Source organism: Numenius arquata, chromosome Z (assembly GCF_964106895.1).
Source record: "Numenius arquata chromosome Z, bNumArq3.hap1.1, whole genome shotgun sequence".
In the NCBI taxonomy this organism is placed as follows: domain Eukaryota; kingdom Metazoa; phylum Chordata; class Aves; order Charadriiformes; family Scolopacidae; genus Numenius; species Numenius arquata.
In genome coordinates this window covers 55,671,782-55,696,292 of record NC_133616.1, presented here as the reverse complement: position 1 = coordinate 55,696,292, position 24,511 = coordinate 55,671,782, and the positions used below count along the sequence as shown (strand labels likewise).

The 24,511-nt window shown below is 41.3% G+C and overlaps 1 protein-coding gene across 1 annotated transcript in view; it reads left to right on the top strand.

Moving 5' to 3' along the window:
- Nucleotides 1-24,511, top strand: part of MARCHF3 (membrane associated ring-CH-type finger 3) — a 79,218-nt gene that overhangs the window by 5,198 nt on the left and 49,509 nt on the right. The gene's annotated exons all lie outside the window — the stretch shown is intronic.

The window sequence follows — 24,511 nt, the reverse complement described above, 5'->3', positions numbered from 1 at the left end:
TGTCTGCGTGCCCAGTCCTGGCACTTTAGCATCCTTCCACACTTCCTTGTCTTCACCTTTTTTCTGCCTTTGGGTGTTATACTTTCTTGGTTTTCCATTTTGCTGGTATTTACCTCACCCTTTTTTTTTTTTTTTCTTCTTGTTAGCCTTCCCCTTCTAAAATGTAGGTGGTAGAATGAGTGTATTTGTGAACACCATCATTCTGCGTTTGTGTTTTCCTTTTCTCTGCTCAGTGTCTGCCTGTGCATTCTAAACAATTTAGGACAAGGATTTCGATCACCCTTCTGTATTTGTACAGCGCGTGGTCCGGTAGATCCCCATGCTTGGACACCAGCATGTACTACCATAGTAATCATGGTGATACCTCTTTGATGATGTCAGGGAGATCAGAAAGGAGATAAACTTCCACGTTCCACATGTGTTTTCTGTATTTCCCTTCATTTACAGTTTGTTTTGAATTGTGTCACCTCGGCAGTGTGTTTTACATGAAGAACAAACAAAAACTTTTATTATGTGGAGAAATGGCAAACACAGAACATGTTGTGCTTAGGTCTGTTGAATCATACAGAGAGCTTCTCAATGCCGAGAAATTTGTACGTGTTAGATACGAAACAGGAATCAAACAATTTAGCTAAGAGTCATGCACTGACGACCTTGCTACATCGCAACAGAAGCAGGCTTCTGGGGCTAGGGAAATGGGCTTCTTGAGCTGCCTACATGGGCAACGTCTTCCCCTCTTGTAGGGAAACTGGTGGGAGATACTTATACCATGAGAGCAGGCTAGGGCTGTTCTTTAGTCTGTTCCCCACAGGCTCCCTTGTCTGGCTGCGGTGGAGCCAGTCCTGAAGCTTTGGAGGAATGTGAATGGGAGGGGGGGGTATGCCAAACTTCAGCTCCATGCTCTGAGTTTGTCTCCTCTCCCTGTGAAGCAGGAGAGCCTTCAAAGAGCCTTCTGGCCCAGGACACCTCCACCACAGCTGCCTAGAAGGAGACCCTCCTTCCTTTCCACCAGGTGCTCAGTGGAGCTGAAGCAAACTGTCTGGGCTTGAGGCTTCGCAGAGGCCAGAGGGCTTGCAGCATTGCTTGCAAGAAGCAAGCTGTCCCCTTTTAAGTGGGAAGGAACCTTGTCAAAGGAGCTGATCTGGAGAAATGGGCCAGGTTGGCTCAGTGGTGAGCTGTCTGAGAGAGGTACATCAGCAGAAAGCTCCTTGCTTATTTTCTAATTTGGGGATAATTCAGCACCCAGAGTTGGATCGCTGTAAGTTACGAATGAAAGGGAAGGAACAAGAATCTGCACCAGGGTTAAAGGGGGAAGGGAAAGGAATGTAGTCCTGTACAGTACTGTAATTTGGCTTAAATGGGGGAACTGTAGCCCATATGGTTTGCTGAATGTCACCTAGAAAATTTCTGTCTCCTGGGACCATGTTGCTTTAATTGCTAGCTGTGCTTTCCTAGTCTTATTTTTTTCCTCTCAGCAGTGATGTTATTTGGAGTTGAGTTGGCACATGCCAACAAATAGAAAGTCTGATCGCAAATGTATATTGCGATCAGTAATGGTTAATGACATCATCCATGTGGTATTCATGGATAAGGCAAATAACCTGCCTGCTGAAGCTTAACAAGCCTTGCCATTTCCAATTAGCTACAGAAAGCCAGACAGAGAGGTGACAGCCTCCTGGCTCCTCTGTAGAGGTCTCTCAGCTCTACCAACAGCAGCTCTTTAACAAAGATGAGCAAAGCTTAGGCCCTGGGTTGGGGTTAGGCTGGAAGCAACTACAGTGTGTACATGAGTTCTTGAATTGCTCCTCAGGCCAGTTAGGTTTTTATCTAAATAGGAGAAGAAATAGTGTTCATTTTCTGGTGAAAACTACAACTTGCTTAAGGTTTTTTGCAAGGACAGAGTGCCTGTAAGGCTGGTGGGTATGACTGCATCCTTGGGTCTAGGCTGGTGTTTGCTCACTCTCCCTGTGCACAGAGCTGCAGAGAGAAGCTGTCTCTACTTCAGAAGCTGTGTAGCTATGCTAGAATGCAACCCAGCCCCATCTAATGGGTCCTAAGGGAACATTTAAGGAGTTTTTTGCAGGTAGGGGCAAAATTACTCTGCCTCTACTCCAGGCTGCATTAGAGTTATTACCTCATATTCGCCCATGTGCCAAAAATCAGTCATACGGTTCTGGCTTGGCCAGGAGAATTAGGTAGACTGAAGTTCCTCTTTGCCTGCAAAAGCTTGTGTAAACATACCCTTCTTTGGCATCATCCCCACTGCAATGTCCCACACTGACCCTGGACTGGAGCTTTTCCAGGCTCCAGCAGTACCAGTGCGACAAGCAGAAATGCATATGCTTGTGAAGACCAGCCTACAGTTGAAATGTAGGGTATCTACCCCTGGGGGAGCATGAAACCCTGCTAACATGTGTTGTCACATCTGGATGGTCTAAGTCAACGGATGGGGCAAAATGCAGCCCTGGCCACAGGCAGGAGAAGAGACCATTATAGCTGTATCCGAAATGTAATTGTCACATCCCGGATCTATAAAGCAAGATCCACAGCATGCCCAGCAACGTCTGCATATGGGCACAATGTTGAAACATGCGGACAGAGTCTTACAGTTGTCCCAGCAGCCATCAAAGCTGCTATTTGGAAAGGTTCCCCTGCACGGACACACAAGTTGCTGTGTCTCTGTACCGAGGACAGCAGGGCTGGACAAAGCCGTAAGCCGGTCTCAAGCATTTTTTCTGTGCACATAGTTGTTCTGTTGTTGCCCTTTTTCTTGGGTTATTTCAGTCTGTTATTGTTGGTTTGCTGCTGCCAGCCAGATTCTTTTAAGCTGATTTTTTTAAAAACAGGCCACAATTGTGTAAATGTTGTTTGATATATGAGTGTTGTAACAAACTCCCATCTAACAGCAACACACTTGTTTTGTTTTGTTCTGAGAAGGGCTGATTACTAGCATGCTTGTTTCCTGAACAGCCAGCTTTCTTTTCTAGTTGTCATACGGTTTGATTTCCTTATACCACAGGTTAACAATATCAGACTCGTTCCTGCTGGCAGAACATGGTGCTTGACATCATGTTATCTCAAAATAAACTGAAAGGATGAGGGCTCTATTTATAAAATAGATTATAGCCAAAAAATTTGTAACCAATATGGACTGACAAAGAAAACAAGGCATACCTGAAAAAAGTGGCAAAAGTGGCAACGGTTTATCAGTCTTTAAATTCAGTATTTCCATAAATGGAGGTTAGGAACAAATCTGTCCCTGATAGCTGCCGTGTGGTAATAGGCATGAATACCTGTAAGTCTTTTGGCTCATTTGTAATGGTCTTCTGTTTTTTGGTAAAATCATATTCAGGCCTGAACAGTGAAGCTATCAGCATAAGGAATCTGTATTAATTGTAAAAATATCTCCATTCATTTTAGCAAACTACAACTATTTTTTGAAAATGGAAATTACTCTTCTGGGAACATTGCTCTTCTAGGCATGCAAATTCAGTTTTTTACCCTTTTGTTCCACAATATCTAGCAGACTGAAACCATTTTTGTGACAGAGAATAGCAAATGCATTTTTCCAGATCTTGACAAGTGGAGTATTTTCACTTGTCCCCAGGTTCTTGAGTGTGCTGCCAAAAATGATTGTATGTGTTTCTTACCATGTCTGTCAGAGCAGTTTAAGGAACGTCCTCTTCTTCATTAAAGTCGTAATTCTAGGAAGACTGAACATGGGAGAAAGAGTTAGAGCAGCTTGTCTCAACAACACATATTTTGCATTCTGTGTCAGGAAAATTTCTTGCTTACCATGATTTATTTTATATCCAGCTATCACATCAGAGACAGTTCAACCAAAGAGTATTAGAACTTGCTTTAATTTGCATAGGTTTCCGATCAGAACTTCCAGTCATTAAATATATTATGTAAACAGTTTTAAAACACCATTTCCTAATGAATTTCATTAGGCAAGACAGATATTGGAGCACTGGTAAGAAAAAAATGTTTTTCTGAAGATGACTTCAGCCCCTGTGTACCCACCTGCGTTCCCATATCTGGTAAGATGTTCCTGTAAAGTTCGACGGGAAGGTGTTTTTACTTTGCGGACTCTGGGGGTGGGAAACAGCAGGTGCTTACAGAAAATGTGTAGCAGAAGCAGTTGCAAAGAGAAGGAATGGGAGGGCTGGCCAACACTCCAGAGGGCCGTGCTGCCATCCAGCGTGACCTGAACAGGCTGGAGAGCTGGGCACAGAAGAACCTAATGAGGTTCAACAAGGGCAAGTGTAGGGTCCTGCACCTGGGGAGGAAGAACCCCAGGCACCAATATAGGTTAGGGTTGGATCTTCTGGAAAGCACTACTGAGGAGAAGGATCTGGGAGTCCTGGTGGACAGCAAACTTTCCATGAGCCAGCAATGTGCCCTTGTTGCCAAGAGAGCCAATGGGATCCTGGGCTGTGTAGGGAAGAGTGTGGCCAGTAGGTCGAGGGAGGTCATTCTCCCCCTCTACTCTGCACTGGTGAGGCCACAACTGGAATACTGCGTCCAGTTCTGGGCTCCCCAGCTCAAGAGAGACAGGGTACTACTGGAGAGGGTCCAATGTAGGGCAACTAAGATGATTAAGGGATTGGAGCACCTCCCTTACGAGGAAAGGCTCAAAGAGCTGGGGCTCTTTAGCCTGGAGAAGAGAAGGCTGAGGGGAGACCTTACCTATGTTTACAATTACCTAAAGGGTGGGTTGAAGGATGATGGAGCTGGACTCTTTTCAGTGGTTCCCAGTGACAGGACGAGGGACAACAGGCACAAGCTGGAACATAGGAAGTTCTGTTTAAATACGAGGCGAAACTTCTTTACGGTGAGGGTGACAGAGCACCGGAACAGGCTGCCCAGGGAGGTCATGGAGTCCCCTTCTCTGGAGATTTTCAAGACTTGCCTGGATGCAGTCCTGAGTAATGTGCTCTAGGCAACCCTGCTTTAGCAGAGGAGTTGGACTGGATGGTCTCTAGAGGTCCCTTCCAACTCTGAAAATTCCATGATTCCGTGATTCCTTGGTGGCTGCACTCAACGTAGCTGAAGTAACACGAGTGAGTCTGCTCTGCTGGAGCCAGAGCTCGGCATGAGCTTTTCTGTGTGTGCGTGGTACACTTTGAAAGCTCTTTTGTGATCCACAAAGGCAGCTGCCTAACGGCAGAAGTGGCCCTAGAGTTTCTGAAATAAAGGTAAAGAGGTGTATTGCAAGCTGCTTCCCTCTTGTTTTGAAGGCTTGGGAGAGTGGAGTTTTGGGAATTCGTCTGTGCTCTGGCGGTGGTGGTGTGGGAGGTACAGTATTGTTACTTGTTCATAGCGAAGTAGTCTTTTTCTCAGCTCGCAGAGGGTCTGTGGATCAAAGCTAGCAAAACCCCCAAATTTTGAGTAGGCTTCACCAGATAAGTAACCAGTATAGCTTCAGCAATCTTCAGAAAGGTAATTTGCATTCAACCAGGTATTTAAAAGAAGGTGAGGGAGGTTTCTAAACTACAGTTCTTCAAATATCTGTGCTAAAAAGCATTAGCAATTAATGCAGTCTTTTAATTCCAGTGATTAGTTAAAATTGATTTTTAATCTTTTCATTTTGCTTTCCAGAATTGTAACTGTTCCTTTTCTTTCTATTTCTGCCTCTTTGGATTGAATTTTTCTGTCTGTACTTCCAGTGACTGCACAAGGAAGTTTGCTTTCATGCAGCCATGGCTAATGTAAACCAAAGGCACAATTTTAAGACAATTTTGAACATTGTGTCCACAGTACTTTTTATCAAAAACACATGAAAATTGCAATTCTGCCATCTCTGTGAGGATAATATTAGCAGAGTTCTCATCATCTTTACACTGTGCTTACTTGAGTCTTAGCTTTGTGTTAAGAGTTCTTGTGGAGAAGTTCCATAAAATTGAATAGGGATTAAAACTAATTGGTTTCTATGTAAGACACTGTAAAAAATTAGAATAATAAGTTAAAGAAGTTGTCTTTTTTCCTGTAGTTGAAAAACGTTGTCACAATAGAGTTATTTTCCTCTCCCATTCTGTAAGATTGGCAAAGATCATGCATTATATGTTTTTAAAAAGCTGTAAACAATGGAAATAAGAAGTGATGTGATTATCAAGCATCACTTATATCCCTAAAGTTTCAATTAGGCAAAAGCAAATTACAAGAGCACTCCCAGTATCTCAAACGAAGGTTTTGCTGATAGTAGTCATAGTGGGTTTCTGGCCAAGAAGTAGAGAAGATGTAAAATGCAGTTTTCAGATTTCAGACCTGAACTTTAAACATTGAAAATCGCATGTAAAAATTGGAGGAGGTTGCTCAGTAGTGTAACATGAGATGGGAAACATCACAGCTTTTAGAAGCCAAACCAATGCATCTTGCCACCTCTGCAGATATGTCCATTGTGCATATCTGAAAAGCTGCCTGGGATGAACTTCTCAGTTTAGGAAGAACTATTTTTTTGGTTATTCTCCCATTGTCTCCAATTCCAAAAGAGTTGTATAGGTTTGTCCCCTGATGACCGGCTCTACAGCAGAATCTTCATTGGGACCTCCCTGACTTTAAGTCTTCTCATCTCTGCCTCTGTTTCTTTGTGAAATAGCTGAGCCTTAGTATTCCTATCTGAGAATACATTTAGAAGGGATTAGTTAATAAGTGGAAGTCAAGACACTATTGAAATGCGTAGCTTTATCACCTGAAATAGTTCTGTGCCCCTATTAGGAATCGTTTTTAATTTAATCATTATGAAAAGTAGGGAATATGATATCAAAGGAGAAAATACTTACATCCAACAGGGTAAAACTTCTGTAGCTACTTTTGCTTAAATTCCCAGGTTGCCTGACAAACTGTTCTACTTAGCTGATCATAGCTGTTAGTCTTCTATTGCCCACCCCAAATATATGGCTCATGTGTCTAAGTTGAACATGATGACTATAAATAATTTGTCAGTGTTTTATTTGCTCACTGTTTAATCAGATAATCCAATGACTATTGGGCTGGGTTTTTTTCTTTAAGATTTATAAAAATGGAAATCCTTGCTAAAAAATATTTTTACATTTAATTTCCATAATGGTTACAAGTTTACCTGTGAGCCAGAAAAAGGAGAGGCAAGAGAACGTACTTTCACAGACACATGGGAATCCTCAACCTTCTATAGGAGAATCCTCAATCTGCTATAGAAAGGCAAAAAAAAACCCCAGCCCAGTTTTTCTTGGAAAATTGTAATTCTTAAAAAAAAAAAAAAAAAAAAGGCAAGCTTGATATTAACCTGAGCAGAATAGAAAGCTTTTCTGCATCGTGTCTGCTTACCTGAGTACATTTGCTAGTGCCAGACTGAGACCTGGCTTTGGTTACTGATAGAAACCGTCCCATCATGCTAGATTAAGCGGTTGAATACATGCCTAAAAAGCCCGGGGTTATTTGGATGAGTAGATAGAGTCATGCCGTGATGATTGAATTTGAATCTGTTATGAGAGCAAGTATTCATTCACTCTATGAAAGTCCTGAGCAGAAATAACCTAAGCTTATAAATACAGGGTACACCACACAGATAGCTGCTGCAGTAATGTGCAGAAACTTCTAGGCTCACATTTTCTTCTGCAGGTCTCTGGATGAAACACTTCCAACTTTAGGCAGCAGGATTCAAATCAGTCTCTCACAGCCTTTAGAAAGAAGCATTCAGGGACCATTTTTCTTATTGAGGAGCTTCCAAAGGCATGTGGCCCTTTCGTTAAGTTTCAGATCCATAATCTTTATCAGGTCTATAGGCGTTACCTGGAATTCCCTCACCCCACAAGCAACAGATTTGTTCTAGGACTGTTAGAGGGAGTTTGAGGTCTGACAGAAACCTGTACCAGCATCTCGTACAACACTGGTCATTGAGCAGCAGCGGGGTTTTGCTGCGTGTCAGGCTTCTTTTGGGAGAAGACAGGAAGCAGGTGAATGGTCCTCTGCCCGTGAAACTCATGTCTGGACTGGCACTGCCTTCGACCGCTGCCTGTGTGGTGCAGAACTGCCGTGTGTGGTACAGCAGTGCCCTCTGGACAAGTTCATCCTGACTGAGATGGGGCTACTGTAAGCATGTCTGCAGCTGGCTAGTGGGCTGCAGCAGGGTTGTGTGCTACTTTGTACTGCTTCTCGTGTTCGCACTGCGTCTGGCTGGGATGGAGAGAACTTTTTCATAGCAGGCTGTAAGGTGCTGTGTTTTGGGTCTGTGGTTAGAGCACTCTTGTCAAGGCTTTTGCTCTCTTCCCTCCCCTCCCCCCACTCTGAGTAGATTGTAGGTTTTGGGGATGGCTGACATAAGCTGGCCAAAGGGGTTTTCCATAGCATACAGTGTCATGTCCAGCAATAAAACCTGGGGTAGGGGAGGGTGGATGGGGTGGGAGTGTTGTCCTCCAAGGTGGCCATTGCTGGGCATCCCATCTGCCTGTGGGAAGTGCGGCTGACTGCCTTTGCATCTTTCTTTTTTTTTTTTTCCTCCCAATCTTTCTTTCATCAATTAAACTGTCTTTATGTCTACTCATGAGGTTTTTTTGCTTTTGCTCTTCATGTCCTCTCTTCTGTCCCTCTGGGGGCAGGTGGGGTGAGCAGTGAGTGGAGTTGCATGGGTACTTGGCTGCTGGGCAGGGTCAGCCCACCACAAGGCTGTACAAAGGAATTGAGAAAAGGAGCACTGGGCATGTAATAGGATTGGTCTCCCAGGAGGATGCTACCTTCTTTACAGACGATTTTTTCTTAAAGGGACAGATAGCAGTATGGATGATCATTTAATTTGGGTAAGGTAGAAGGCTCATAGTTCCTCCTTGAATGCAGATGTGAAAGTCATTAGCTGCAGGACAGGAAACACATGGGGATTTTCTGAGTCCTGTCCTGTGATCCAGCACAAGATCTAGGATCTTGGTGGCCTCAGAGTCACCCTGGGATCATGGAGGCAGAACAAAGCTTTGATTTTTTTTTTTTTTTTTTTTCCTCTAAGTGCTACCAGTAAACACAAGCTAAAACCTGTTTCGTTTTGTAAAGTGAGGTGATGGATGAGAAGTAGTTAAATAGCCGAGTTAATTTGAATGCTGTCCTACATAGTGTAAATATGCATTTCCTAATGAGGAATAACTAAGTTCTCCATTTTGTGTGTACTGCAGTCACACTTATTATTTACAAATGATGCAGCAATTTTGAGTAACTGTGGCTATTTAATCAACTCAACTTTTGATTTCCCTATTACGAATTTGCTCAGAAGGCAAAAACCAGAGCCTTAACTTGTGTAGCTAATATGTAGCTAATATGCTGCAATGAAAGCATAACTGATTGGATCGGTGGCTTGTGCTGCATTAGTGATCTCTTTAAGCTACATCAGTGCTTTCATTTTCCCCCAGTTTTTCAGTGGGAAATTTTGCCTTAGCTAGTTTGGTTATTTTGACCTCCTAAAGCATTTGACATTGTCCACAGTCCTTAAAACAGAGTTGCTATCATTAGCCAGAGGCATTTCATGTTGAAAAATTTGTGCGACGGTAGATGAAGATGGCAAAGTGGGAAAACTAGTTAAAAATGTCTGAATAGGCTCTGTTTTGTCAGATAAGGGAAGACTTAGAAGTTGAAGCCTTGTGTACTTTTTCCTTTAAGAATATATGAAACCGAAAGATAACAGTGTGGTTAGATCAGATGGAATGAGTCCCCAGACATGAGTTTCTGACACTGGTGTCATCAAAACCTAATGGAAATCACTCCATTTTAAACCAAGGTCTTAAATGCATTTTCTAGGCAAGTCTTACCCTTTGGTCCTTCCTACTTCATTGAATTATATTTAGCTTCCTCATCATATTGATATGAGTCTTTTGGGTCCTCTCTGGACATCCCAGTGTCTTCTCTTTTAACAGACTATTCTCTTTCTTTTTCTCTTGGCTTTGAATATTTGTCAGCACTCAAGGACAGACATGGTTTCCTTTGAAAGAAAACTTTGTCTGCAGGCAGGAGGGGCACTGAAGCGCACTCCTAGAGATGCCCCAGGGTGACTGGCCAGCATGGCTAGACTATGGGTAGTATCCGTTTTGTCCTCAGAATGTGCCGTTTCCTGCACAGAGACTAAAACTGCAGGGCATGGGAAAGAGCCGTTCTACCCCACTCTGCAGACACAGTCTGTTTGACTCCTTTGTGGTCCCATCCCTTGCCCTCCACCACCTCATAATTTAGATGACCCTGGCAGCTGTCACTAATGTGCAACAATTAAACCTGTAACCTGTCTCTTTTCTTAGCGTTTATCCCTCTGTTATTTCCTCACTACCCCATCTCTCTGAGGCTTCCTGAATGAGAGTCTCCAAAAACTTGGGCACAAAAAAAATTGGACTGCTTATCTTTTCCCTTGTATGGCTATTGTTTTTGCTTCTCTTTGTTCTCAGTCTATCTTGTCAGACTCATAACCAAGACCCATAATCTTCTGCTCAATTGTACAGTAGTCTCCTGCTCAATTCTACTGCATACTGAGAGCAGCATTGTTAATTCTTCTTCTATGGTATCTGTGCTTGTTCATTTTCTTTCTGACCCTGTCCTGCAGACAATTAACTGTAGATTTCTCTACCCTTGTTCTTCCCAATGGCCACAGCAGTCCTTGACATGGATTTGTCACCTCTTGTTTGGATGTCTCCACGAAACCAAATTAAAATTCTCTTCAAAGTCCCACGTAATTTTACCTCCTTGATACCTGTCTTCTGTATGTTATAGCCCCTTCTATTATGTGTTTGTTCATTCAGGCCTATCTTGTTACATCGTTTGATTGAGTCTCTTGTAATCATGTCTCTGTTTTCATTTGTGCTCCTGTATGTGGGTAGCTGTTCTCAAGTTTGTCCTCAGAAGGTTCTTTCTCCTCCTCCAGACCCTTCTGGCAGATAAATGCTTGCCACAATGCCTACAAGGAAACTTGCTGACTGATAATGACACATGAAGGGTAATTGCAAATAGTTTATATACGCCTGCTGGAGCTTGGGGGATGGACAAGATGCCTTCTGGAGGTCCCTTCCAATCTCAACCCTTCTATGATTCTGTGATTCCACTTAGAAGAGATATCCTCGACCACTTGTCCCATAGTTTTAAACATTAGCTATATATAATTAGAGCTGACAGTCCATTTTAGTAAAGCAGCAGCCTATCTCATAAATTATCACTGTAGCACTATAAAAGGCGAGTTATATAGGTGTGAGCACCTTTTACCTAAGTAACTTTTCTTATTCTCCCCTAATTTACATTCTGTTGCTTTCTGTATTTGAATTATAAATGCTTTAGGCCAAGGAGTGTACCTATTTTTCCTATTTGGAAACTACTTCATATCTTAGCACAACCATTAGCAAGCAAGTAGCAAACCATCTTTGAACGTAATGCCACTATCAATACAGAGTAAGTAGCTGTAGCGTTCCAGAGGAGTTCTGCTGTAATTTTGCATGTGATGTCCTTGTTACCACATGCTGCCAGATTCTGGAAAGCCAAAACAAACCTGCAGCTTCAGACATAATCAAGTCTGATGGTCGGCATGTGCACTCTTACCCGTCATGCTGTCAGGTACCAAGACTGCTTCAAACCAGTTGGGTATTTTGAGACTCTGACTTCATATGTTAGCAAGAGGAATGCCAAAGTTAACAAAAGCAGGTATGTACTTCTGCAAGTGGTGTTTTCCGCTTGCTATCTAGAAATTTGAAAAGTCACTGAGGAAAAGGAGGCTGTGGTTTGGGAAGAGTGACTTCATATTAATATATGTGTCCTACCTGAAGTGCTTAATGTTTTGGATATTAAAAATGGCAGGGTTCACATTTGACCTGAAAAAACGATGATTGAATTCTCTCTGAAATGCTGGTTAGTCCTTTATAATATTCAAGGTGGTTAAGCTGCAACAGACAACAATAAAAGCATAATGTTGCTTAAAAATACAATTTTCAAGGCTGTTCTGTTGACTTCGCAGTAGCCTGTGTGCAGTAACTGTACTAAAAAAGGCTGAGAATAGTTAAAGTTTGTTCACTGAGGGAGTTTGTAGCCTGGTGGTGTCTACAGGTGATCAATTGTAATACAAATATTCCCTCTCTTCTGTGCATATTCTATAGAATATATATATAACGATCTGTAAACATGTGAACACAGCTTTTCTTTTTTTGCTTACTTGCTTAGTGAGGTAAGGTAAAATCATTACCTATTTCCCTTCCTTTCTGTGCTTACCAGTAATGCTAAAACCAATTTTGTCTTGGTGCTGTTTGTGGCTAGATTAACTTTTGAAGGGGAATCCTTATAAACTAGATGTTAGTACTGATTTTAGGATTTAATATATTTCTCAGTCGCATGCGTAACACTGAGGAATATTTGCAGCATCCCTTGACTTCAGTTTGAACTGTGGATCCCAGACAACTTCTAGAGCTTTGTCTTTATCAGAGAATAATCAAAGTGTCATCAAGCAGAGACCAAGGGTTTTCTGGGCATTTGTAAATATGCCCAGATAAAATAACTCTGTTATTTTAATGAGGCATTTGCAATGGAGCCATACGTGGAAAACCTGTAAGAATTTCGTCAACAAACCTTTCCTGCAGCATCCATGCACTTGTCTAAAGACGAGTTTGTGGCCAGAGTTAGATACGTTGAATTTACTGTCACAGCAGCTGCAAGTTACAATACAAAAAGACCAATATGTCCCACCTCAATAAATGAGCAGTTTTGTGTGTTGTGTGATCCAGATGGATTATTAAGTAAAACCTGAAACTCCTCCCCTTTCTTGTCTTCATTTTGAGTAGGGAAGTGATGGTGCCTCTGTACTCGGCGCTGGTGAGGCCTCACCTCGAGTGCTGTGTTCAGTTCTGGGCCCCTCACTACAGGAAGGACATTGAGCTGCTGGAGCGTGTCCAGAGGAGAGCCACCAAGCTGGTGAGGGGCCTAGAGAACAAGTCATACGAGGAGAGGCTGAGGGAACTGGGCATGTTTAGTCCGGAGAAGAGGAGGCTGAGGAGAGACCTCATTGCCCTCTACAACTCCCAGAAAGGAGGGTGTAGAGAGGTGGGTGTTGGCCTCTTCTCCCAAGTGAATAATGACAGGACCAGAGGAAATGGTCTGAAGTTGTGGCAGGGGAGGTTTAGATTAGGTATTAGGAAGAACTACTTCACTGAGAGAGTGGTCAGGCACTGGAACAGCCTGCCCAGGGAGGTGGTGGAGTTGCCATCCCTGGAGGTATTTAGGAAACATGTAGACATGGCACTTCTTCCGGGCATGCTCAAGTGCCCGAGATTGTTGGTTTGTGTCTGTTTGTGGTTTGTTTGTGTGGGTTTCTTTTTTTTTTTTTTTTTTTTTGTTGGACTCGATCTCAAAGGTCCCTTCCAACCATGAGGATTTTGTGATTTTTTGCGTCATGTTGGAGAAGCCACCAGAGTCTAGCACCAGAGACAATGTAGGCCTTTAAAGTGGAATAGAAAATCTTTGTGAGAAAAACTCTTTCAGAAAACTGTTAATTAGTATAGGAAGTGATCCTGTGAACAAAACTGCCCTCTCCTGTAAGGAAAAGTTAAGTTCTGACTCTCTCTGATCTTCCCCACAATGTGTCGTAGCTTTATAGAGGTGTTGTCAGAAGGTAGGCATTTCTCTCCTAACCTGTGGCACATAAATATTCTCATCCCTCTCTCCCTTCCTCTCTCTGTGAGGAAGGAAATTGGCTGTGGTGTTTGGAAGGCAGTGCAGGACATGTGTGTGATACAGGGTCCTCTGAGGTGTGGCCAGTGAAACTGATGCCAAATCGTCCTTGTAGAGTTGACAGAGCCCTGCTACCGTATAAACTAACTTACATTCAGTTGTATTGAATATTGGTGCTGTGGAGGCACAGCCTCTGGAGAGAGAGCAAGTTGAGCCTAGCAGTAAAAAAAGGGGAAACTTGGCAGCCAGGGCTTCCTCTTCCTGCCACTGCCCTTCATTCTGTGTGCAAACGGGGAAAAAGCCAGGCAGTAATTCTTTCCACCTCAGTTTTATTACTTGTAAAATGAATACAACTGCCTTAAAATGATGATTTGAGTAGTATTTTAGTACTGATATCCTTTGCTAGAAAGGTGTGGTAGGTTTGCATGCTGCGTATAACTTCAGTAAACTGACAACAGCAGTGTTGGTTATCTGTGACGCTTGAAGGACCAGATTGCTTCAGGATATCTTCTAAAGCCATACCAGGTATGCTGATTTACTTCAGGTAGCCTGCATGACACATCTGTTGGTAGATTATTATCCCTTCCAGCAGTGATCAGCAATCACTAGTTTTTCCTTAATGATAGCCAAAGGGAATAGTCATTTGTCTTTTCTCTAGCTTTGCATTTTACTTTCCTATGCTGAAGCAGTTGCACAGTTCATTTTGCTTCAAGGTTGCTTCAGTCTTCTACGTAAAATGATTGTGATCAAAGCTTCACTTCAGAAAGGAGTTTGTAAAGGTCATTAACAAGGACAGAATAGTGTTTCTTGATTTTTAAACTTTGCCAGCCCACAGTTTATTTTCATAATTTTACAAATGTATTCTCCATTCCAGAAAAAACTTTGATTATTTTTTTTTTTCCCCCTGAGTTCTGGTGTGGCAGTTGTAATTGATGAGTTGCTGCTGGTTGATTACAATTTCATTGTCTTCCTTTTCTCTCTGTATTTGCCTGGCATTGTTACTAGTTTCCTCTACCGCTTCCCCTTATTTTCCTCTTCTTTCCTGTCTGTGGTGGTCTCCCCATCCACGTCCCTCAGGGCTTCTTGGCATCAGCTGCTACCATCATCTCTCACTTCTAGCTCCAGTAATTCGTGTTGGCTGGGTGAGCACTAGAACAAAAGACTGTCTGCAGAGCCTTCACACTGCATTTTTCGTGCTGACAAAGAGGTTCTTCAGATGAACACGGCACTCACACGAAAAGTCAACTGCATATACGATAAATAACAGGAGACAGTACTGTGGTCTTAACGTTTTGGACTCTTGTAAGCAGAGCTCTGTAGCAGTATACAAAGGCTGTTCAGTAACAGAAAAATAAATGAACACAGATTGAAAGAGTTTATCATTTCTCTCTGTTGTTTAGTTGAGACAGAAAGTTTTTGAAGGTTGAGGAAAATCTGATGGTGAATATCCAAGGTAGCTGATACTAATGGTCTGCTTCTTTAAGAACTCAAGATGCTCACAAAAGGTATTGATGTGTTTTTTGGGTTTGACGTGCACACTCTGTATGAACAGACTGGCAAGATAGAAACCTACTCAGAATACTTCAAGGCTGATGAGTAAACCTTTTTTCGCTGTACACTCTAGTGCCTCATCCTATCAGAAACAGTGCGGTAAGCAGAATTTATTTCAGTATCCATTAGGGGAAAGAAAATTGTCCTCTATTGCTGTCTGTTTCTGATAAAATCCAGTTATGGATCTGTGGACCTTTCCAGACCGAAGAGTAGAAATATAAACACAGTGTCCACTTCACTTAATGCGGTCATGGATCCAGGCTGCCCTCCAAAGAGAATTCACTGCTAGGTATGTAAAACTCCAGCTACCTGCAGTAGGTCTGTCCACGGTGACCACAGATAAGACTCTGTCATCACAGAGTAGGGATTTCGTCGGTTGGAGAGGAAGCCTGTAGCTAAAGGAAAGCACTGCCGGCACACCTGCTTTTTGTCAAGAGTGACGTTTCTGGAAAGCTGCTTGATACACTGCTTCTGCACCAAACTGCTGGTGGGCTCCAAAACTAGTTAGGTATTTGGGGCTTTTTATTTGGAGGGAAGAACGTTACAGGTAAGGAAGCAATGATACTCTCTTTTCGAAGGCTGTCATGAGCATACACTGAATCCTTACAAGGGAGGGTTAGACTTTTGATTTGTAGGTTTAATTATTTCCTCTCAGCACATGTGCAAGGTGAACTCCAGATGGACATGCTATTAAATTCATTATCCTCTTGCAGCAAGCAAATGGAAAGATTGGTACAGTGTTTGGCATGTTTTCAAGGCCAGTTATTTTCTTACTGCACTTTGAATATAAATTAGTAAAAGATGATTTTTTAAGTAGTGAGCCGATTCCTGAATCTCAACCTTATATGCCTCTCCTCTTGTCTTGTGTCACCGTCATGATGCGTACTGCAGTTAGAGAGGGCGTGAGCGAAGAATCTCCTGCTCTAAGAGGTGCCACCCGAAGTATTTTGGGGGTTGCTCTCCTCTGATGCAGCTTGTCTAATGGTCATTCAGCACAAATTGTTGAAGTATGCAACTGATTGCCAGAAGGGATATAAGAATACTGTTTGGAAGGGGTATTGAGTTGTTTCGAGTTATTCACAGGAACAATAACACTTCTAAATCCTAGGTTTTAGAATTGTAAATAAGCATTCGTATGCGCATGATAGTATTTGGTTACATCTGATTATGGATCTCTGACTGGAAGTTTGTAGTAGATCTATAAAGAGCTAAAGGGGGAGTAATTAGCCTTGTACTATATGCAGAGGTAAAAATAATTGTAAGCTTGTATTGACTGTTCTGTCCCAGTAGCAGGAATAGAGCCATTTCATTACACCGTTAGGTGTTGGATGAGGAACCAGTGCTCCTCATTTACGCTGAGTAAACAGTTTTTCTAGAACCGTTAGTGTTTTCATGGAAAGTTAAGCACGCAGCTTCTCCGTATTCCACATGGCGTGAATAAAACACCACTGGCAGCAGCTATAAATCAATTCTGAACGGTCATTAGTACGTGGAAAAATCTAAGGAGAGTTATGTTAGCTTGGTGTGTTAAGCCTGCACTGTGCTAGGCACATTTGTCACTCTGGGGAACGTATTTAACAAGGAACATAAGACAGCACTAATGAATATGGGGAAAAGCAATAATGGAAGTAGCTGTCAGCTGTTAATTTTTGTTATTTAAGAAAGACAAGTTTATACCATATTAAAGATTAAATTTTGAAGTGTTATGCAATAATATAGGGGTGTTTAAAAGTGTGCGTGAAGATGCCGTGCTGTTGCCAACAGCATTTTCTTGGTAAAAGAATTTTTTTCTTCCCCTGTGTCTTACATTTCATGGTTTGGTTCACTTTATCAGCGCTACTGGCAGATCTCCAGACCCTGCGCTCCATTCAGAAGAAGCAGCCAATGTGAAGCTGTGCCAAACCACAACTAATGCAGTGTTGGTTTGTTCAGTTTTCTTACAGGTACAATTTACAGTATTTAGCAAGCAGTCACTCATTCACTGACATTCACAGCAGTGGCTGAGTTTCTTAGTAGATATGCTGAACTTAAAAACAAAAACAAAACCAAAAAAAACCAACCAAAGCAAAACACCAAACCCCAAACAAACAAAAAAACCCAAAACCAAACAAACCAACAACAAAAATACCCACACCTGACAACCAAACCAACAAAACCATCAGGAAAGGCCCAAAGCGAAGTCTTGGACCTTAGTACTACCTCTGTCTTAGATGTGATCTAAACTTGAATCTGCTCCAGGGTTTTGGGTCTGTTCTGCTATTGTAAGGGAAGAGAGATTTTAGATTTTTTTTTTTTTTTGACCAGACTCTTTTCAAAAGCTAATTCTTCTTTGATTTGGTAAGATGCTGTGACTTGTAACCTTGGGGGAAAAATTGTTGCTCCCTTGAGCAATATCTTGTGGTCCTCTCCACATCTCCATTGCCCTGTTGCTGTCAAAAAAATCGGTGCCATAGGAATGTGCATCAAAGGCAGCATATAGTAGGTTCTTTTTGTTATTTTTTAAAATAAAAATATTTCTTGAAGAAATACGCTGACAGGCTTTGTCAGAGTTTGAAAAGCTGATCACAATATTTGTGTGTTCCTATTTGAGCATTTAGGATGTGGGGATTATCGTATTTTATTTATACAAAGTTGTCTGATCTAATTTGAGGAAAGGGGGAAATATGCTAAAAACAGATATGTGGAACTGAAAAACATACCTCCAAACAAAAGTATGATACTTAATTCACAGCCTGCCTGCATCTTTGTAATCACTGTGACAAGTTCTAAATGGCAGTGTGTTATACCTACTTTTCACATAAAGGATTATGCAGAGAAATATCAATGGTGGCTCTAGCCCGATATTGGTTCATAAAGCAAGTAACAATAAATATATGAATAATTAAAAACTCCACCTTCAAGCAGTGTGAATTAATTTGCTTTTTAACTGCTACTCAAGATTGTAAATTGATGCTGATTTTCCCTGTTGTTTATTCCCCCCCTGCCTTTTTTTTAAGTGTGTAATCTTTGATAAAGAATGAAATAACTAATCAAAGCCAACAGTGTTCAGTGCTTCATCTCTTTATGCTGTTTGTAAAATAGTTTCTCTTAAATCTGGAAGTAGTGGGATATCCCAGCACCCTAGGACAGGACTGTAGGTGGAGTGAAACCAAGCCTGGAGGACTACATATGTCAGAAGGCATAGCTGATTTTTAGGTGCATCTTTTGGAAGGAATGTCTCTGTTTTCACTAGATTGAAGGAAGTTAGTAGCCTGATTTCTTGCCAGTTTTCTAGGGTCCCACAAGAAGCTGTGGGGTGTGTGTGTATATCTATATATATATACACATTTATATACACACAGACATATTTATCTTTAAACCATACATTAAAATACTTTAAGCTGATTTACAGGGTGTCTCAGTGTGTTGAAAAAAAGAACTGTGCAACAGAAATGGGAATATTCTTGATTTCCCATAAAGTACTGGTCCTCATTCAGCTTTTTTTTTTTTTTGGAGGAAGGTTGGTGTGGAGGGAGGGGAGTAGTTTGGCAGGAGATAGCAGCGGATTTTTAGTACATACTACCAAAAAAAGTGGAATTCTCTTTACATGCAGACACAGTGCTTAAAGGAGAACAAAGGATAGATTTTGTGCCTCCTCACCTTCTATGCCTGAAAATATTTTTATTAAGCATTTGGGGTGTAGATGCACTATTTCTTTTCAGTCTCCTCTTTTATTTTTTATTGTCACTGGGGGTTCATTGAAATGATCATAAATTGGAATAAGAGTTTGGTCAGGCTTGCTTGCAGGAACAGGGAAGAGTGACTTTTGTAGAGCTCTCTGTGCCCTTTATTTTTTATTAGAAGCTATTTAGATTTTAAAATTCCAAGCCCAGGGTTTAAAGTTCTTTGCCTCTTATTTTTTTTAGGTTTCATCTTTATAATGTTACAGTCAAAGTAACACAAAAGTAATACAAAAGTATTAGGGTTTTTTTTAGCCTGCTGAGATTTCCTGGTTCAGAAACAGAGTCAAACGTCTAATATTTCTAAAAGCAGAGATAAATACTTTCATGGTGATAAAGCTGGATCCTTCTATGTGAAAAGAGAAACTGAGTGCATCAACACATTTTCCTGTCATTTGTGCATCTTTTTAATGGGCTGAAATCTGTACGGGCAGCCTTGTGTGTCAGCCCTAAGTCTGGGTAATTTCAGCCTTGCCTTAACTGTGTTTTCCTTGGAAGCATTAACATTTGTCATTGCTCTGACAAGGGGCAGATTCCTTCAGTTGTCTTTAAAGTCTTCTGACTTTCACGTGTAGCTTTCAAAAAAGAAAAGAGGGAGGATAACTGTTTAGCATAGAAGGATTTGACTGAATGCTTTCTGTGTTTGCAGAGACAGGTATTTTTTCTGGTAGTTTTTAATCATTCACAGGGAGAATTATTAAAATCAGCCTGGGAAAAGGCAGCGTGATGGAGACCTGTCCTCCCGCTTCTGTGGTGACCAGAAGATTTTGTGACGGAAGAGGTTGGTGGGAAGAAAGAAAGAAATGGTCTGTGTTCCAATAGTCACAATGTCAGAGGTTTGGTTTTATTCTAGGAAACTTTTTCTTCTTAGCTGGAGGCTTATGGGAAAGAGATTTCTACAGAAAAAAATCCATGTGTGAAATGAAACCTAGTATATTGCTCTCTTCTTACAACTAGATGGTGGGAAGGATATTTAGCTTTACAAACATTTGGAAACCTCTGTTTTGTCATTAGTTGAGTTGATTGAGCTCCCTCATTCTTAGATGTCACCATTTGTAGCTCTTCTGTTTACAGCATGTATGGAAAATGGGAGGAGAGGTTAGCTGGTTGAAGATAAGAGGGGAAGACAAGATACACTGCAAAAGCGATTTATAGAACTGGGAGACAAAGTTTAAGCTTGAGATGCAGGAGTGAACAGGGGAAAAAGAAGGTACATAAATTGTGTATGTCTAAAAGGAAAAGATGAAGCACACGGAATTCAACTGGGGAAAAGCCACACCACCATCCACACCCCTTCCCCCTCAAAAAAAATGGTAAATCCAGGAGGAGGAGTGAGAAATGCCAAGGTGATAAATTACTTACCTCTTCCTGATTAAAGAAGTGATTTACACTGTGTTGTTTAACAGGTTACAAAGAAGGCTTTAAACTTGGAATTCTTTTAAGGATTTTTGACCATTAAATGAAGATCAGAGATGTCAATAGGAACAGCAGCACAAACGATTCTAGCTGCTTTGTGAGCTTACTTTCCAGGCACATAGTCACTCGCTAGTCCTAGTTTTCCTGTTCGCTAGTCCTGTTGCCCACCAGTCCTGAGTATTGTTTTGTTGATAGTACTTTGGGCTGTTTTTAAGTACCTTCCCCCCTCTCTCTGTGCTGAGCTTATGTGCAGCAGCACTCAGTGCTCCTTTTCACAAGAGGTGAAACTGCATCACTTCATTTTTGCTCATCTGCTGGGTAGAGATGTTGCATGGAGCAACGGTGGTTCACTGTCCCTTTTAATTAAGTGCTGGCATTTACCAGGTGCTGGCCTATCAAAATCAGGCAAGATAATGCTGTCCATGCTCAGTATACTCTAAAAACCCAAATAGTTTTTTGCCTTGCATCTGGGATTTTTCTCTCCTTTCAAAGAAGTGAAAGGGAAAGAATGATGCTGATGAGGATTACAGTTTGTTTTATGGTTCAGTCTTCTCATAAGTACGCATAGCAACTTTTCATCTTCAACTTTTTTTTTTTTTTAGTTAAAATAAATAGCCACCTCAGAGTAAGCCATTGCTATTTGCTGTTCAGTAGCTTTTGCACTGCTTAACATTGCAGGGTAGGATTAAGAGTGCTATACCTCAAGGTAGCTTAGTGCAAGTGAAATTGCTGACTAAATTAAAAAGTTAAAAATAAGATGAAGGTTAACAGTGTATCCTTATGAAAAAGTCTTTGGCGCCAGTAGTAACAACCCACTGCCTTGTGTGTTTGTTGTTAAGTGACCTGGGAAACTGAGTTTTCTAGTTAAATTCCCATTATTCCCACCACCATACAGCATCTCCTGTGTGTATGAAAACATTTAAAATCAGGCTTTTAACAGCTGAAGCTATGTGTATTTCCAGTGCTTTTGGGATGTGGTCACAATGCATGAGGCTCAGCACAGATTGATTCGGTTGCTGGAAAATGCACTTCTGAGCTTTGCCTCTTAAGTCATGCTCTATGTAAGTTACTGCCATGCTTGCCGGCTCAGTGGCTAGGTTATGAGGAAGGCAGAAGATGAGACAGTAAATTAAACCCTAAAGCATTCAGCAGTTTTCTGCTACTGAAAGTTGTGCAGGTAAGTGTGTACAGTGGGTGAGCTCCATACAGCAGGGGATTCTCTCCATTTGCTGGAATGCATCTTCTATGGCCTCAGTTAAAAGAATAAAGATTTTGCAGTCTTTTTTAAAAAAATAAATTTTGTTAAACAACTTTAAATTTCTTTTAATTTTATAACTTGGAGCTGTCATGTAGTCATCTGTGTGATATGTACAGTCCTCAGCGTGACAGATCACCTTGACTGCTACTGGATGCCCAGTAGGCTGTAGCAATAGGCTCCAAAATGTGCTGTGAGGCTTTGGGGGTAAGTTATGGACAGGCAAGAGCCATTGCGAAGAGGCTGAGAGAAAGCAGGGAGGACTGGCTTTCATGTGCTGTTCAAGCTGGCTAACATGGCTTCTTCTGTCAGGGTGGTATGACACAAACAGCTCTAGTGTAGTACTTTGGGTATGGTATGAGCGTGCAAAATACCTAGTGATGAAGGTGGGGATCTTTTTTCATTTTTCTCTTTCTTGGTAGGAAGGAAAATAACAAAGCTTTATAGACAGTGCTGTAAGAGATGCACTTCCTTGCTAGGACTGAGAATGCTGCATTTGTCTTTTGCCTTTTTATAGCACTCTTTCTGGCCATGTAGTTTTCTTAATGGAGTCGCACATCTAATCCTTTCAGCTGAAAGAAAAATTGCAGCATTAACGACTAACAAGGAGAGAGGGGTTTGCATGCACAAGTGAGTGCCTTAAGAATATTGTGGAAGGCAGTTGTAAATGTTCAGATTGTGGCTGTACTAAAAGGATGAGAAGTCTGTAAAGATTGAAAAGGATAACAAAATTTTAAAGTGTTTAATGAAATAGAACAAGATTTGGGGTTGGGTTTTTGTGTTTGGTTTTTTGTTGTTGTTGTTTGGTTGGTTTTTTTGTTGTTGTTTCTTTTAATACTAACACAAGCTAGGGATCCAGAAAGAGCATGAAAGTGCTCACAGATGGAAGAGTGTACTGCATTGTTTCATCAATTCTGTCCTTTTTGGGTCACCTTATGACCAAACCCATTGAGCTGTTGGTGAAGAAATCTGTGCGTTAGAAGTGGTAGAAAAAGTTATATAGCAGTAAGCTGTTTCAAAATCCTGAGTTATTTGGAAGAGTGATGCAATTCACAGTGAATTAATTGTTCTCTATTTGAGTACTTCTGTAAGTTTGCAATGCTGTACAGTTTTTATGTATAAGTCATTGCAGAGGATTCACAGGTACGTTTTCCCAAGTTTTTAAGGTACTTAATTTATAAAGTAGCATGGAGAAAGTTAAGAAAAAAAAATAAAAAAAGAATAAAGCTACCAGGGAAGCATATGCTTGTTTTTGAAATGCTAGTGTCCAAAGGTACACAGGGAGCTATAGCACCGGAATTATCATTTTGGGTTTAGAGGAAAGGAAGGAAGATAAATCCAGGGTGATGCCTGATTCTTGATTTTTGCTTTGCATACATTGCTTTTCAAATATTGAAGTACATGACTCTGGTTTGGAGAGCGAAGGATTTGTATACAGGATTTTTATTTGTTCTTTTAAAGCTTCGCTATATGAAAGAAAATGGGTTATATGCAGTCTACCAACATATCTGAGAGAGAACAGAAAGATGTTTCTGGGAGTGCAAAGTGCTCTTTTTTTTAGGCATGCTGAGTTCTGAAATCTCCTTGCTAAGTTTTCATGCTAATTGTGTCAAGATTCTGTGAAAGTAAATGTAGTAGCTTTAAAAGACAGAGATCACAGTTACTGGTAGCTGCAGCATTTGAAAGTTCAAAGCTGAAGACCAGACAGAGAAATACTAGTGATGTATAAGCCTACGTAAATTTGACTACCTATGTATCATCTAATTATTGTCTGCGTTTGACTAGAGTAAAGGCTCCATTACAATGTGTCTGCTCATGCAATATGCATGACTGCAAAAGTACAATTCTTAAATGCTGAAAATTTGGTAGGGTGGGTAGGGAAACAAACTTGGCATGCTGATTGTTTTCTGTAGTTCAGAGTCTCCATAGAGTTGTACATGCTGTCCTCTTGTTATATGGTCAGGAAATACTTTTCTGTAGACACTAATGAAAAACTTAAAACTTCTCAAGATGCTTTTTCAGTTTTGATGTGTCCTTTGTCATCTGGTATTTGGTAACCACCTCATCTGCTCAGAACTATAAAGAACTCTCACCTGGGTACGTTCCTGAGGCTCATGTGAAAGGACTGGAGAAGACACATGCCCAAAGTATCAGACAGATGAGAGTATTACATCCTCTCCCAGTAAAAATGGTACCTCTACGTAGCAGAGGATGGGTTTGAATTTTGTACTGTGAGCAGCTACCTGTATGTTCACAACATAAATAGAAACTCTTTATTTGGCCCTATAATAATCTTGAGAAAACAGTATTTTGGGGGTGCAAAGTTATGCAAAACTAAGTGAAGGGGGGTTTTGTGCAGTGTTAGTGTGGGCGCAGATACTTGTTCAGTGCTTCTGAGTTTGTTTGGGATTGTCAGAAAAGGACAAGAGGAAATGGGCACAAACTTGAACATAAGAAGTTCCATCTAAACATGAGGAGGAACTTCTTTACTTTAAGGGTGGCAGAGCACTGCAAAAGGCTGCACCGAGAGGTGGTGGAGTCTCCTACTCTGGAGACATTCGAAACTCCCCTGGACATGTTCCTGTGCAACCTGCTCTAGGAGGACCTGCTTTGACAGGGGGGTTGGACTAGGTGATCTCCAGAGGTCCCTTCCAACCTCATATCATTCTGTGATTCTGTCCTCTGGATATGTTGTACTTGGTTTTGTTAAATAAATACATGCTATAATACTGAACCACTTAAAGCTTTGTGTAAGTGCTTGTAATTCAGTTAGTGGAAGAAGCAGCCCCCAGAAGGCAGCCCTCATCCACAGGGATTTCTCAAAGTAACTTGACTATGTTTAGCTAACGAGATCTCTCTGCAGTTTTGTGGGGAGTGGTAAAGAAATCGTCTTTTGATTTTACTACCATGAGTTCAGAGAAAG